The 11,778-nt window shown below is 37.5% G+C and overlaps 1 non-coding gene across 1 annotated transcript; it reads right to left on the bottom strand.

The window, feature by feature from the left end:
• Nucleotides 1-11,577: 11,577 nt before the first annotated feature.
• LOC148592777 (small nucleolar RNA SNORD100) lies at nt 11,578-11,662 on the bottom strand. The gene has a single exon (XR_015913903.1). It is a non-coding gene; the product is annotated as a small nucleolar RNA SNORD100 (small nucleolar RNA).
• Nucleotides 11,663-11,778: the final 116 nt, after the last annotated feature.

Here is an 11,778-nt window from a genome sequence, read left to right as displayed (position 1 = left end):
GAATACAATATAAGCACACTAAAATGCTTTGAACACTGTAATACATCAGATGCTTGAGGGAGTGGAAAGAAAATACCTTCACCTACCCTGGTTCTTATCTTATGTCTGTACTGTGCCTTACATGCTTAATTTGACACTGGTGTTCGCTAGTCAGATACACAGTACAACTTGGTGAACTTCTAAAACTGACTGGTTAAACATATCCCCAAAACTTCAGTTGGTTTGCATCTGATTTAATAAATTAGATATCTTTGTGAAAGAAAGAAAACAGACAATAGCTTTTGCCCCATGCATCATAACTTTGAGAAAAAAGAATAGATTAAAGGAGTCACAGCTGTACTACAAAGTCCTTTGGTTTATATGAACACATTTCTAAATCCTGTAAAAGTCTAAACATCTGACTCATTTGGATTTTACAAGGCTACAATGCCGGAAAACATGCAAAGAAATCGACAGCATTCAAAGGCATTAAACAGTTTCATTCCACATTTGTTTCCTATGTAGGCAGCTTGATGGGATCAGCGCAGCACCTGCTCCTATAACTCTGCTCTCAAGGAGGTAGCAGCTTTGCAGGCCTGTTCCCTGGCTCTGGTTACGGCCCTTTTGGCTGCAGCAATGGTGCCATCTTCTGTTTAAATCGGGGAAAAAAAAATGTTCGGAGTTGGCATGAAAGGGCACTGTGCTTGAGGGGCAAAGCAGAGGCAATCCAGAGATAAAGAAAATGAGGCACATGGAGTCCCAAAACCATCCCCTATGGAACAACAGCATTTGGCAGTCTATTAGAACCCTATTTTTTTCCATTCAAATTGTAAATATGGCACTAGGGAATGCAAACAGCTGCAGTAAAATGTTGGTTTAAACTAGAGGTGGCCTCAATGTGGAGATGATCACCATGAGGAAAAAAAAAAAAAAAAAAAAAAAGAGATGGGGGGGGATTAAACTGGTAGTACCTACATTAAAACAAATAATCAGCTCCCACAATTCACCTTGCCCAGATCAGGAGAGGTAGCATCATATATGTGCCTACGTGCCATCCCTAACAACATCCCTAATATCCCTAGCACACAGTCTGCTAAATGTGCACTGTCCGAATTCCAAAATGGGTGCAAACATGAAGTCCTCATGAGCTTTCCTTAAACATCCCTAGTATAGTACTTCACGTTGATATTGTGTCTCCACAACACTCCTGGGCAGAATGATTTATCCACTCCACACCAGTAAATTACGCCACACAAGCCAGAGGCACCCATCAATTTAGAGTAACTCATCTGAGGCTCTTTAAATGCTCAAAACAAAATTCCAACAGCTGTGAATGAATGCAAGGTATTCTACAAGATATGCTACTTCTACCAAATAAGCCACAGGCAAGCTGGTGTACGCAGAAAACGGTGTCCACCCTCCTTCGTGATTGCTTCTGAGTGACTTCACCTCTGCACAGGAACTCATTGCAGAGGTAGAGGTAGAAGCTGCAACACCGTTTTTAACCATGATACCATAGTCTCTACTTCTTCACAATACAGCCCTGGATCATTCCAGGGTCTATTGGTCTACTTTATCCTTGAATTACATAAGAGAATGGTAGGAAAAAAAAAACATCATATGACTATGTTCAAAGAATGTATATGTCAACAAACTTGATTAAAGTTATATGGAGATTTTTTTCTAGTATTAGCTTGAGTGCTCAGCAGTGCACTTTTTTGAGAGAGAGCGCATGCTTATGCATATTCCTGTATGTGCACATGCATTTTCATTCCTACGATGAATTCTTCAGTCCCGTAACTGTTGTCCTCTTTATGAACCAGGGATGGAGGAAAACAAGGCCATTTGTTTGTTTGCCACTTATTTCACAATTATTGTCAAGAAAGCAATGGTGAGGAGGTACAGTACTTTCTAGATTCAATTCCAAATTCTGGAAAGGGACATGTTTAAATGCTTAAGACTCCTGTTATCTCTTGCTATCCCTGCTTCTGCCCTGACCAGTCAATTACCTTGGCCAATCTACCTACCTACTCATCATTTTCTCTTTCCAGCACAATCGATCCTTCCTACAATCTTCTGGAAGAGCGCTTTCCCCACACCCACACTCTTCATAGCCCAGCTCCCCTCACTTTTCTATTACAACTCAAGTCCATGAATGAAAACACTTAAAAATTCCCAAGGAAAATATTGCTGGTTAAGATAGTGTTAAAAACAATAACAACAAAAATAACCCATCAAACACCCTGTCCCCAACAAAAGTCCCAGAAACAGCTATGATGCTTTAACTAAAACTTCAAACAATTAAAATATTTAATGTAGACCATCTGCATGGAATAATTTCAGCCCATGGAAAATAAGCTTGGCAAAGCTCTCAATGACACTGACATATACAGCAATCCCAGGCCTACCAACAATGATGTCATTGACTTGATTATAAGATAATAAGGATAGTCATTGCAATTTTTCGGCTATTTCTTGACTGCTGGCCAGTTTGGCTTAAAGCTTTTCTTCTCATTTCAAAAACATGCAATATCATTCATGGCATTTTTTAAAGAGTGTTATCACACCATTATAAACAGAAGAGACGCACATGTTCCAATTAACTTTCGTTTGAAAGGCTTTTTTTTTAGGTTAATATTTATTGTAAGTTGCTACCCTCCAGGCATACAAGTACTTTACTGGAATGAAAGCGTGGGTGTTTTTCACATCAGATAAGACAATCTGAAGGGACTTAGAAAACTTGTGACTAAATTATCTATATAATTTATGTTTAAAGAGATATTTTCTGTGATTTGGCATGTTACTGCTAAAACTGATCTTCTTATAAAGACTTCCTTGGGGTTCAATTCACTCTGAAGACAGAAAACAAATCTTCATACACGTATGTGAATAAGAAAATCTACCTGCATACATCTACACATTCATCTACACAATAATGCAAGAAATCTATTATATTGCAGTCATCTTCCATCCTTCCCCTCTTTCTCCAATTTTCTTTATTTTTGTACACGTTTGAATTTTGCTTGATGGTGGTTAAGTAGTACTCAGGTCACAAGAAGAAAGAACACTAACTCTATATTCAGTTAGTATTATAACATTGCCCTTTCTTCAAGAGCATTTTTGTAAATATCTGTTTTATATTTCTTGGGTGCTGTTTTGTTTTGTTTTTACAAAAAAAAATATGGAAGACAGACATTTCAGTGGTAAGTGATCTGTACATTCGCCACAATCACCTATGAAAAAATGTTGTTTTCATGAGATATTGTTGGGAGCGCTTGCAAGCTTGGTTATAATTTGTAGACAACCTCCTAGCCTAATATTTGGTTTCCTAAAGCCAGTGTAAATTTACAACACGCTCTAATCTGTTTTCTTAACAGTAAGGCAGAATCTTTCATCCCTTTTGCACATGCCAGGACTTTCTGCAAATACAGAACAGATACATACAAGGGAAGTACAAGGAAATGCTGGTTTTGCCTGTTGTCCTAAAAGAACAGCCATAACCAGGTTGTTTTTTTGCCCCCCACTCTGTAGGTGCCTTACGAGCAGGCTACAGGTTGTGAAACACCTGCCTGCACATACTAATATCTTGGGGAATGCACGATAGCACATGTTAAGCAGGAAGATTCATCTCCCTTCATGGAGGCAGGGAACATACATCAGGGAAGAGGAGAATGGCTAGTGCAAGGCTGCAGCACAAGGTGACCGAAACAAGATGCTGGACATGACAAGATTGAGACAGCTTTGAGGTCCAACCTTTGTTTTCTTTGTGAAAGTTTAAGCATCAGGATCTCCACAATGGTTTCCTGGACTGGCAGTAATATGAAAAAAGTGAAGTATTATAAAAGACCTGAAGTAAGAAAGAGATGCACAAAGGCAGGCAGATTGCTATGAATTGGTAGAAGAAGTTGTATTTGAAGGACCACTTTGAAGAGATATGAAATGTTAAATGGCAAACAAGAGTTAGGATGCAAAACTTGCAGTAAAACTGGAGTACGGATGACATCAATTGGGCTCACGAGATAGGCAGAATGTCACTACTGTCAACACTAATCAGAAAAGGACCAAGAAATGCAGGTCTCGGGAGGAAATGTTAAAGGCTGTCATGCTGACTTTGAACAGATGGTTAAGTATCCAAGAGGGGAGAGGCAAAATCAACTGAAATTTTGGATATAAAGCAAACCCATAGAATGGAAAAGCAAATTTCTGAATCTCTGCAGAAACTGGGAGCTGAATCTGTATGTACTAAAGAGGTACAGTAGCTTGCTAAATTCCATATGCATACAGGCTTTTTTTATGTGCTGATAAACATTTTATTTTGCTGCCTTGAAAGAAACAAAGCTGAAGGTGTTGCTTGAATATTGTCCACTTAAATAAATGGAAGAAAAAGGGAATACACACCACAGCCTGCATTGACATACAAGCACATTTAAATACCTGGGTACATAGATAGTTGTTTGTTTTGTTTTGTTTTGTAGAGGGGTTCTACAGAACATGACCTCTATTACCCTAAAAATAACCACTCTAAAACTGGAAACATTTCAGTTTTTCTCCCCGCATTTGCTTTCCTAAACCTCTCCTAGGCATCTGTATTATGTTATCCAACACACTGGCTAACAATACAATTAATATTAAAGGTTACTTTGGGGGCACAGCTTTTTCGCTCTGTCCTCAAAATACAAAGCCTGCCTTAATGGGGATTTAAACTTGTTCACTGTGGAAAATGTCTTAGAACCATTTGAGAAACAAAGAAGGGAAAATTGAAGCATCCTGGAATTACGATTTTTTGGAGTAAGAAAACAGGAAATTTACTTTAATAAAGATTTGTCTGCATGTCAGCACAACACATTTTTAAAGTTTCATAACGTGATTGTAAAATTTTACAGGAAGGGAATTTGGCAGTCGAGACATTGGCCTAAATGCCTATTACTTCATTGTTTTTAGAAAAAGAACCCCTGAACACTTATGCATTAGTATCTTTGTAAAGTACTGACACACAAATTCTACACTGTTGTGGTAAATATGTATATATATATATATTTATATATATATATTCTTATCGCATTGACACTGACCTCAGTCAGGTTACAGCAAAGATGAACAGACTCCCCATATCTACCAAGCTGGAGGTAATCAATAGCCAATCAGATAAACAAAACAATCTGTGTTGATTTGTACATACACAGTTTCCTTGGGGATTTGTATTATTGTGTAGCTTTGCTTTGTGCCTAATCAGGAACATAAAAAACAGAAAAGGCTTTTTTTTTTTTTTTTTTTCTTAACAAGACTATCAAGTACTGCCAAAATTATTGCACCAGTTTGTAAATTTCAGAAAAGTGTGTTTGAGTTATTTACAGAAAGTATTCCCATGTTATGTAATACTCTATTGCTTGCATAGATCTTGATGAAAATATTGTTATGTACTTTAAATACTATAAAAAGACCCTCCAACTGCTTTTGAACTAGAAGACAAGGAAAAAAGTGCCTGTTAAGACAAAGGGATTTTCAAATTGGTTTTTATTAGCTTATATAATGCTTTGTGAGCCAGACACTTCTGGAATTGTAGGAGGAAGCAACTACCAATGTCTGAGAGTTAACAGATAATTGTATGTTTTTCTTTAAAACCACTCTTTTATTTATCTATGATGAAGTAGATCATCATTTACAATAGGCCAGCTACATGAATGAGTCAATATGGATTTAGATTTTTTCACAGCTGGGCCCCTCATTCAAAAATAATCCCAATGTATGAGAAAATTGCATAAACATGTGTAGGATCATGATACATTCAACTGCTCAATTTGTTATAATGATTTTCAAAATAAACATGTGCTTGGCATGATGGGGAAAAGAATGTAACTGTATATTTGTGTAACTGTCTAAAGCTAGAAACCATTTAGAAAAAACATTTGCCATTTATTCTGCTTTCCTTCAGACGACGTAAATTAAACCAGCCCTGTGCTCATCCACCACTCAATATACGTTCCAATGGTCTAACACAAAATAAAAAATCCTGTAGGGGATCTCTACTACTTCTTTAGGGTTATTTTATTATCTCTTTAAAGGAGAAGGCAAGTTTGACAAATGGATGTATACTCAAGAGCCGCTTTACAGCAGTGGATGAGATCTTCATGAAGCCCACAGAAAAGGAGGCACGTTTTGGGGACAGCATTTGCAGTAGCCTTAGTAAAACGGGCATAAGAAGGGCAGTGATTCACAAGAGGGTGCATCTATGTTGTATCACACAAACTAACACTGGAACAGCGCAGGAAACTCCAAATCAAAAGCATCAATCAGAAAATAGCTGATAATGCTTAGTTATAAGAGTGTTAAATATAATGTGTTTTATTACTAAGTATCTTTCTGTTATGTCAAGGTTAGTGGTCACCAGCTATAACATACTTTTTGCATTAAATAAGGCCAGAATATATATTTTTATCTCAATAACTACGCATAAAAACCAATGTTCTCCAAACGAATGGCAGAAGTGCTTCTGCAGCATTTGCTGCTGACAGGCCCTGATCCCCTGGCATTTGTGCTACTGCAATAGCTATCAGCAGTATTGCACTGGGAAATATATATATGCATGAGCTGTCCCTGCAACAAATGACTTTTAAGTGAGCACTCAAGCTCCCACCACACATTATGAGCACTCGCACGTACTTCTTAACCAGAATTAGCATGGAATAAGAGAGCCCTGCCATATTCACTGTTTTACAGCAAATCTCAAAAATATTACGAGAAAAATGTAAAGACACTGGATCTGCTTAATCGAAAAGGAGAAGCCTGAGGAGTAGATAAGCTAAAGGTCTTGCAGCAAGAGGAAACAGTGACAACTCATCCTGCTTAGTCAATCTGGATTCAAACCCAACTTTTTGGAAGATAGGTTTAAGTGAAACAAAGCTGGTATGGAATTTCACTCCCAGGGAGTGAAAAAAAAAAAAGAAAAAAAAAAAAAAAAGCCAACACTGTAGTGTAAGTATAAAATGTTTGAAGTCCTATTCAATTCTCCCTTGCTGTCACTGCCTGGCTTCTAAGGTCACATCACAAAACCCTAATTTGAAACCTAATCATTTTGGTCATAAAATCAAGATGTCAACCCAACTCTTTCTGGAAAAACTATTTAAGAAGCATTGGTTTCAATCCACTGAAGCAATCTTGACATGAAAATAGAATTGTCATTCCCTCGTATTAAATTCATAACAGTGTAAAATTATCAAGTAGTTTATTTTTAAAATTGTAGTCCTGAAATTGCATTAGTGTATCATTCAACATTTACAAAAGAAACACTAACAAATTTGCTATCGCGCTATATGGCTCTGCTTATTTGAATACCTTTTCCTAAATGGAACCAGTCATATGGGATGATGATGAAGAGGAAATGCATAATCCTCCTATTATAGAAGCGATTCCACTGAGGGCCTCACTACTGTGAACTATATGTATGAAAACCTTGGAAAAGCAAGAACGCTGACAATCTCCGAAAACTAACTATTATTTTAAATTTTAAAGGAGTTAATTGCTCACCATTTCAAATGCCAACAAAAAGGAAATTAAGTATTTTAATATTCCTTTTAAGAGGTGAACTAAAAACATTTTTCTGATAGAAAGTAGTTTGGCAAACAGCTTCCACATAACATAGGAGACTTCAAATAATTACAGGCCTCAAAAGCTTCATCAAACTCCTTCCTAAATGAGCAAGACTCCTATAATATATAACCCAGGAAATGTAAAACATAATTAAAGTTTATGCACTAAAAGAAAAAAAAAAAAAAGCATTTCCTCCACCATTTTTGGCCTATACATAGTTTCAATTTCCAAATGTTCATTAAAAATAGAACCATTTCCCTTGACTACAGATAGCCTTACTGTGAATGCATTACTGTAACAGAGTAACTCACAAAGTTCAATGAGTTATTTATGCGTCTCTGAGTATTTGTAAGCATCCTCCCTAGAAAATAGCCAGTTTTACTACTCAAGCAGGATTTCACAGTTACTATCTTGGGAGAGATGGCGAATATACTCAATTCTCCACAGCAAGTTATTTCTAAGTCAGGGTTGTCCCATCAGTTCATATGCTAGTCTGTTCACACCCCTGGCAAAATTCCCAGTATTTTAACCGTGTCAGAGGTGTATTGGTGCAGTTTTCCTAGACAGTATTTCAGGATCAATATTTCACTGGATACACACAATACAGAAACTACCTTGCTAATGAACATGTAGGCTCTTTCCTCCCACTGAAGAGGAAAAACAGCTAAAAAATGTTAATTGAAGCAGAATGTAAAGTTCAACGGCTATGTAATGTTCAACTGTGCTGACCTCTTACTTCCCAAATTGCTATTGGTTTTGAAATACATAAAACAGTCCTTAAGGATATATTTACAATGACGAGTAAGTCAAATGGCTTGGCTAAATATATTTTTCAGTGTGAAGAATTTAAAAAGTCTTACACTGAGTTTAGTACACTAAATTCAGTGTGTGTGGTTCTCATATGTTGTTATGGATTAAGAAAATAATATATATATATATATAAGGAATATAAGGAATACCACTGCTCCTGTCAAAAAATAGACAAACTAAAAATAAGTATAGAAATTCAAAATCCAAGGAAACGCAAGTCTGATCTACATTTCATACAAATCTGAATTTAGTCTAACATAATCAAATGAATCTAAGTGTACTGCAAACCTTCCTGTAGGTTAGGAATACCAAGGTGAACTGCTTACGGAGTATCGACTTTCTCCTGTGTAATCTAGCTGACTTCTCAAACGTCTTCCTATGCCAAGAATTAGAAAAATCTCTTCTCGCACCTTGTCTCTTGATGGGCACTTCCACATGTAGCCCATACAACTTCACAACTTGACTTTGCCATTGAAACTCACTCTCACAGACAGGGGACACATGCTGTCACAATTCCGGAGATGTCCCTGGAATGTGCCCTATTACTTTAATATTTTCTCCATTAAGACACATTGAGGAAAGTAGAAAGGACGCAGCTTAAGATATTGAATAGATGAAATAAGATAGAACAGATTTCTAACTGGTGTTCAGAGAGTTGGAGTTAAGTAAAACCTAGACCAGTTTGATAGAACTTAATTACAGGAAAATGCTAAGCTTTATTTTATCCTGACTTTGGGGAAATTGTTCTCACTTTCCCATGATGATTATCTCAGAATTCACATCCCTCTGCACACATCAGCTCCTTTTTCTCTTCCACAATTTTTCCTCACCTTTTTTCTCTACTACCAAATTACGAGAGTCCATACAGATTTATTAAGGAATGTGGGTTGGTATTACAGTGCTTTACACTAAATAGACCACAAGATTTGAGAAAATGTAAACTGTGCCAGCTGAAATTTTCCATTTTGTGTCCATCTCAAACTAAATTTTAAGCATCAGCTAGAAAGGTAGACTCACTTAACAAAAAGCAAAAAGTCTCAGATCTAGTGTTTGTCCATGCTTAAAACAATTGTATCAAATAGCCCCCAAAACCTCACTGCTTTGGATTAAGGAATTTCATTTCCTAACCATGGAAGCAGGTGCAATAACCTTTACAGAACTGTAGACCTGTAAAAGGTGAATATGGGTACTCCATTCACTTGTCTCCCTTGGTACTCAGAGTAAGATGCTCTACTCTCCAGCTCTCCTTTATCCTTTCTGTTAAAGTCCTGTTATTTCAGCCAAATCACATGCTCAAAGATGGTCTGTTCTGAAAACTCAAATCTCCATGGGTTCAATTTTCCTGTGTAATCTTTACTAACCAACAGCTATATACACTTCCTGCAGAGGCAGAACAAGAGTTCAGATGATTGAGAGCTCGGGTGAGTCCTGCCCTCATCACTCTGTGAAGCCCAGTTGCAAAGCATGAAGCACTGTATTCTTGTAGTGGCACTTATGCAGAACAAAAGAGTGCAGAATAAAATACAATAAAATAACGGGTAGTATGAGTTCTTGCAGTTGCAAATTAGAAGTTCAGTTGTGTATGTAACTACATTTTCACAACTACCTTGTAAGAGGGGGAAAAAGTAGCAAATCTCTTCCTCCTGTTTACCTTTCACCACTTTAAAACAGGGATAGTTACCCAACCATCTCCCTGCAACCAGACCAGACACCAAAAATGAGGTTTTAAAATCAGTTCTCCAATCTGTATTACAGGAGTCACCAACCTGGGCATGCAGCACAGCAAATAGCCTCTTCAGCCTTAATTACACTGTTCTTCAGGCCCACATCACACACAGCTGGATGCAAAACATTTCAGGTACAACAAATTTCCCCATGAAGGTGAGGGGAGCCATTTACTAATCAGCTCAAATTCAACAGAGTTTATACTAAAATTTATGTCCAGGGTCCAGAGCCCACCCTGCAAAGGGCACCAAGTCAACCTTTTCTCTTTTGGACCATTAGCAGCAGGGCCAACAGCTGATCCTCAGGGCTGATTTTGTGGATGCTTATGCAACGTTGGAGAGCAAGAACCAAATTTAAAACTCAGGCAATATGCAGGTTTTTAAGTCCATGTACCAAGCTCATTTTGCAAGAGGTTTCCTTTTGTGAATTTAATTGTGCTAAAACAGAGAGCCAAAGAAAAGCCATAAATGTTAACAGACTGCTACCTAATCAGGTACAAAAATGTGTGCGTTTTTTCTAGAATTCATTTGCAAACAGCCTTATTAAAAAAATAAAGGACACATCTTCCAATATACTCTTTTCAAATGGGATCCAAAATTCTTGGGAGATGCAACTCAAAGGAGCAGAAGAGGGTGGGTGTGGTTTGATACATTTGTATGTACAAGGACAAAATATTTAAGCTTATTACCCAAACTGAACCCAATAAACTTTCACAGATTTTAAACTCCATTCAATAATATTTATTTTTCTTTCAACACTTAGAAAAGTCTTGTAACTCAGCAAAAGATCTGCACCTACAATACCATCTATGAAACTTTTTGTGATCTCAACTATATTGAAAAAAGCGCTGAACTGGAACTGGTAAAGCTTGCACATTTGTATTAAGAACTTCTCTCTGTATATGGGCCCTTTTATCCACATTACCTGCTTGACATGAATTAAACTGCAATTGCTTAATATCTCTACTGAGAAATCAAGCAAGACTAAATACATTAAGCTGAAGTACTAAAAAAAGATTTTTTAAAAAAAAAAAAAAGTTGACTCCACAATCTAAATCTCAGCAGAAAATACAGGACCCTCACAAAAATCAGAGCACAAAAATCCTGGCTGGCACTTTCTAGGAGATCAGAGAGTCACAGGGTCAAAACCTGAGAGCTGCAGGCAAGTGCATTTGATCCTCGGGCAAGAGGCCTCCCCCCATTCTAGTACATGTGTGATCAGGAGTCTCAGTAGAGGAGTTACATAAACAGTAACCAAGTCTGAGCTCACGAGCTTATGCATATTCCAAAATCCTCAGCCTGCAGCGTCCCAGCCCCCGTTCTTGATAACCTGTGCGTCCAATCAGGACAGGAGAATTCCTTATGACTCCAGTTGCTCTACTCTGCAGAAAAGGTGAAAAATATGCAAAAAATGAGTGAAGAAAATCAAGTCATAAACTCTCCACATACAATAAAACAGCATTTAAGGAATTCCTGCAGCATCTCAGAAAATTTGGGTAACGATTCAGGCAGTTCTCCTCACTTGCTTCAGTAGAGGGAGCCAAATTTTCATCACAGATGCAGCAGTACTTCAGATTTCCCCAACACATTACTCTGAAATCACTGCAGCAGTATAGCTTGAACACTGCCCAGCCAGAGACAAGCAAAGGTGTTTCAGCACATCTCCATTTCCAAAGCT

The sequence above is a fragment of the Tinamus guttatus genome, unplaced genomic scaffold (assembly GCF_059628265.1).
Source record: "Tinamus guttatus ecotype Peru unplaced genomic scaffold, ASM5962826v1 Tinamus_guttatus_pri_ptg000525l, whole genome shotgun sequence".
Classification (NCBI taxonomy): domain Eukaryota; kingdom Metazoa; phylum Chordata; class Aves; order Tinamiformes; family Tinamidae; genus Tinamus; species Tinamus guttatus.
Note: the sequence above shows the minus strand (reverse complement) of the source record. Positions and strands in the feature narration are given on the sequence as shown.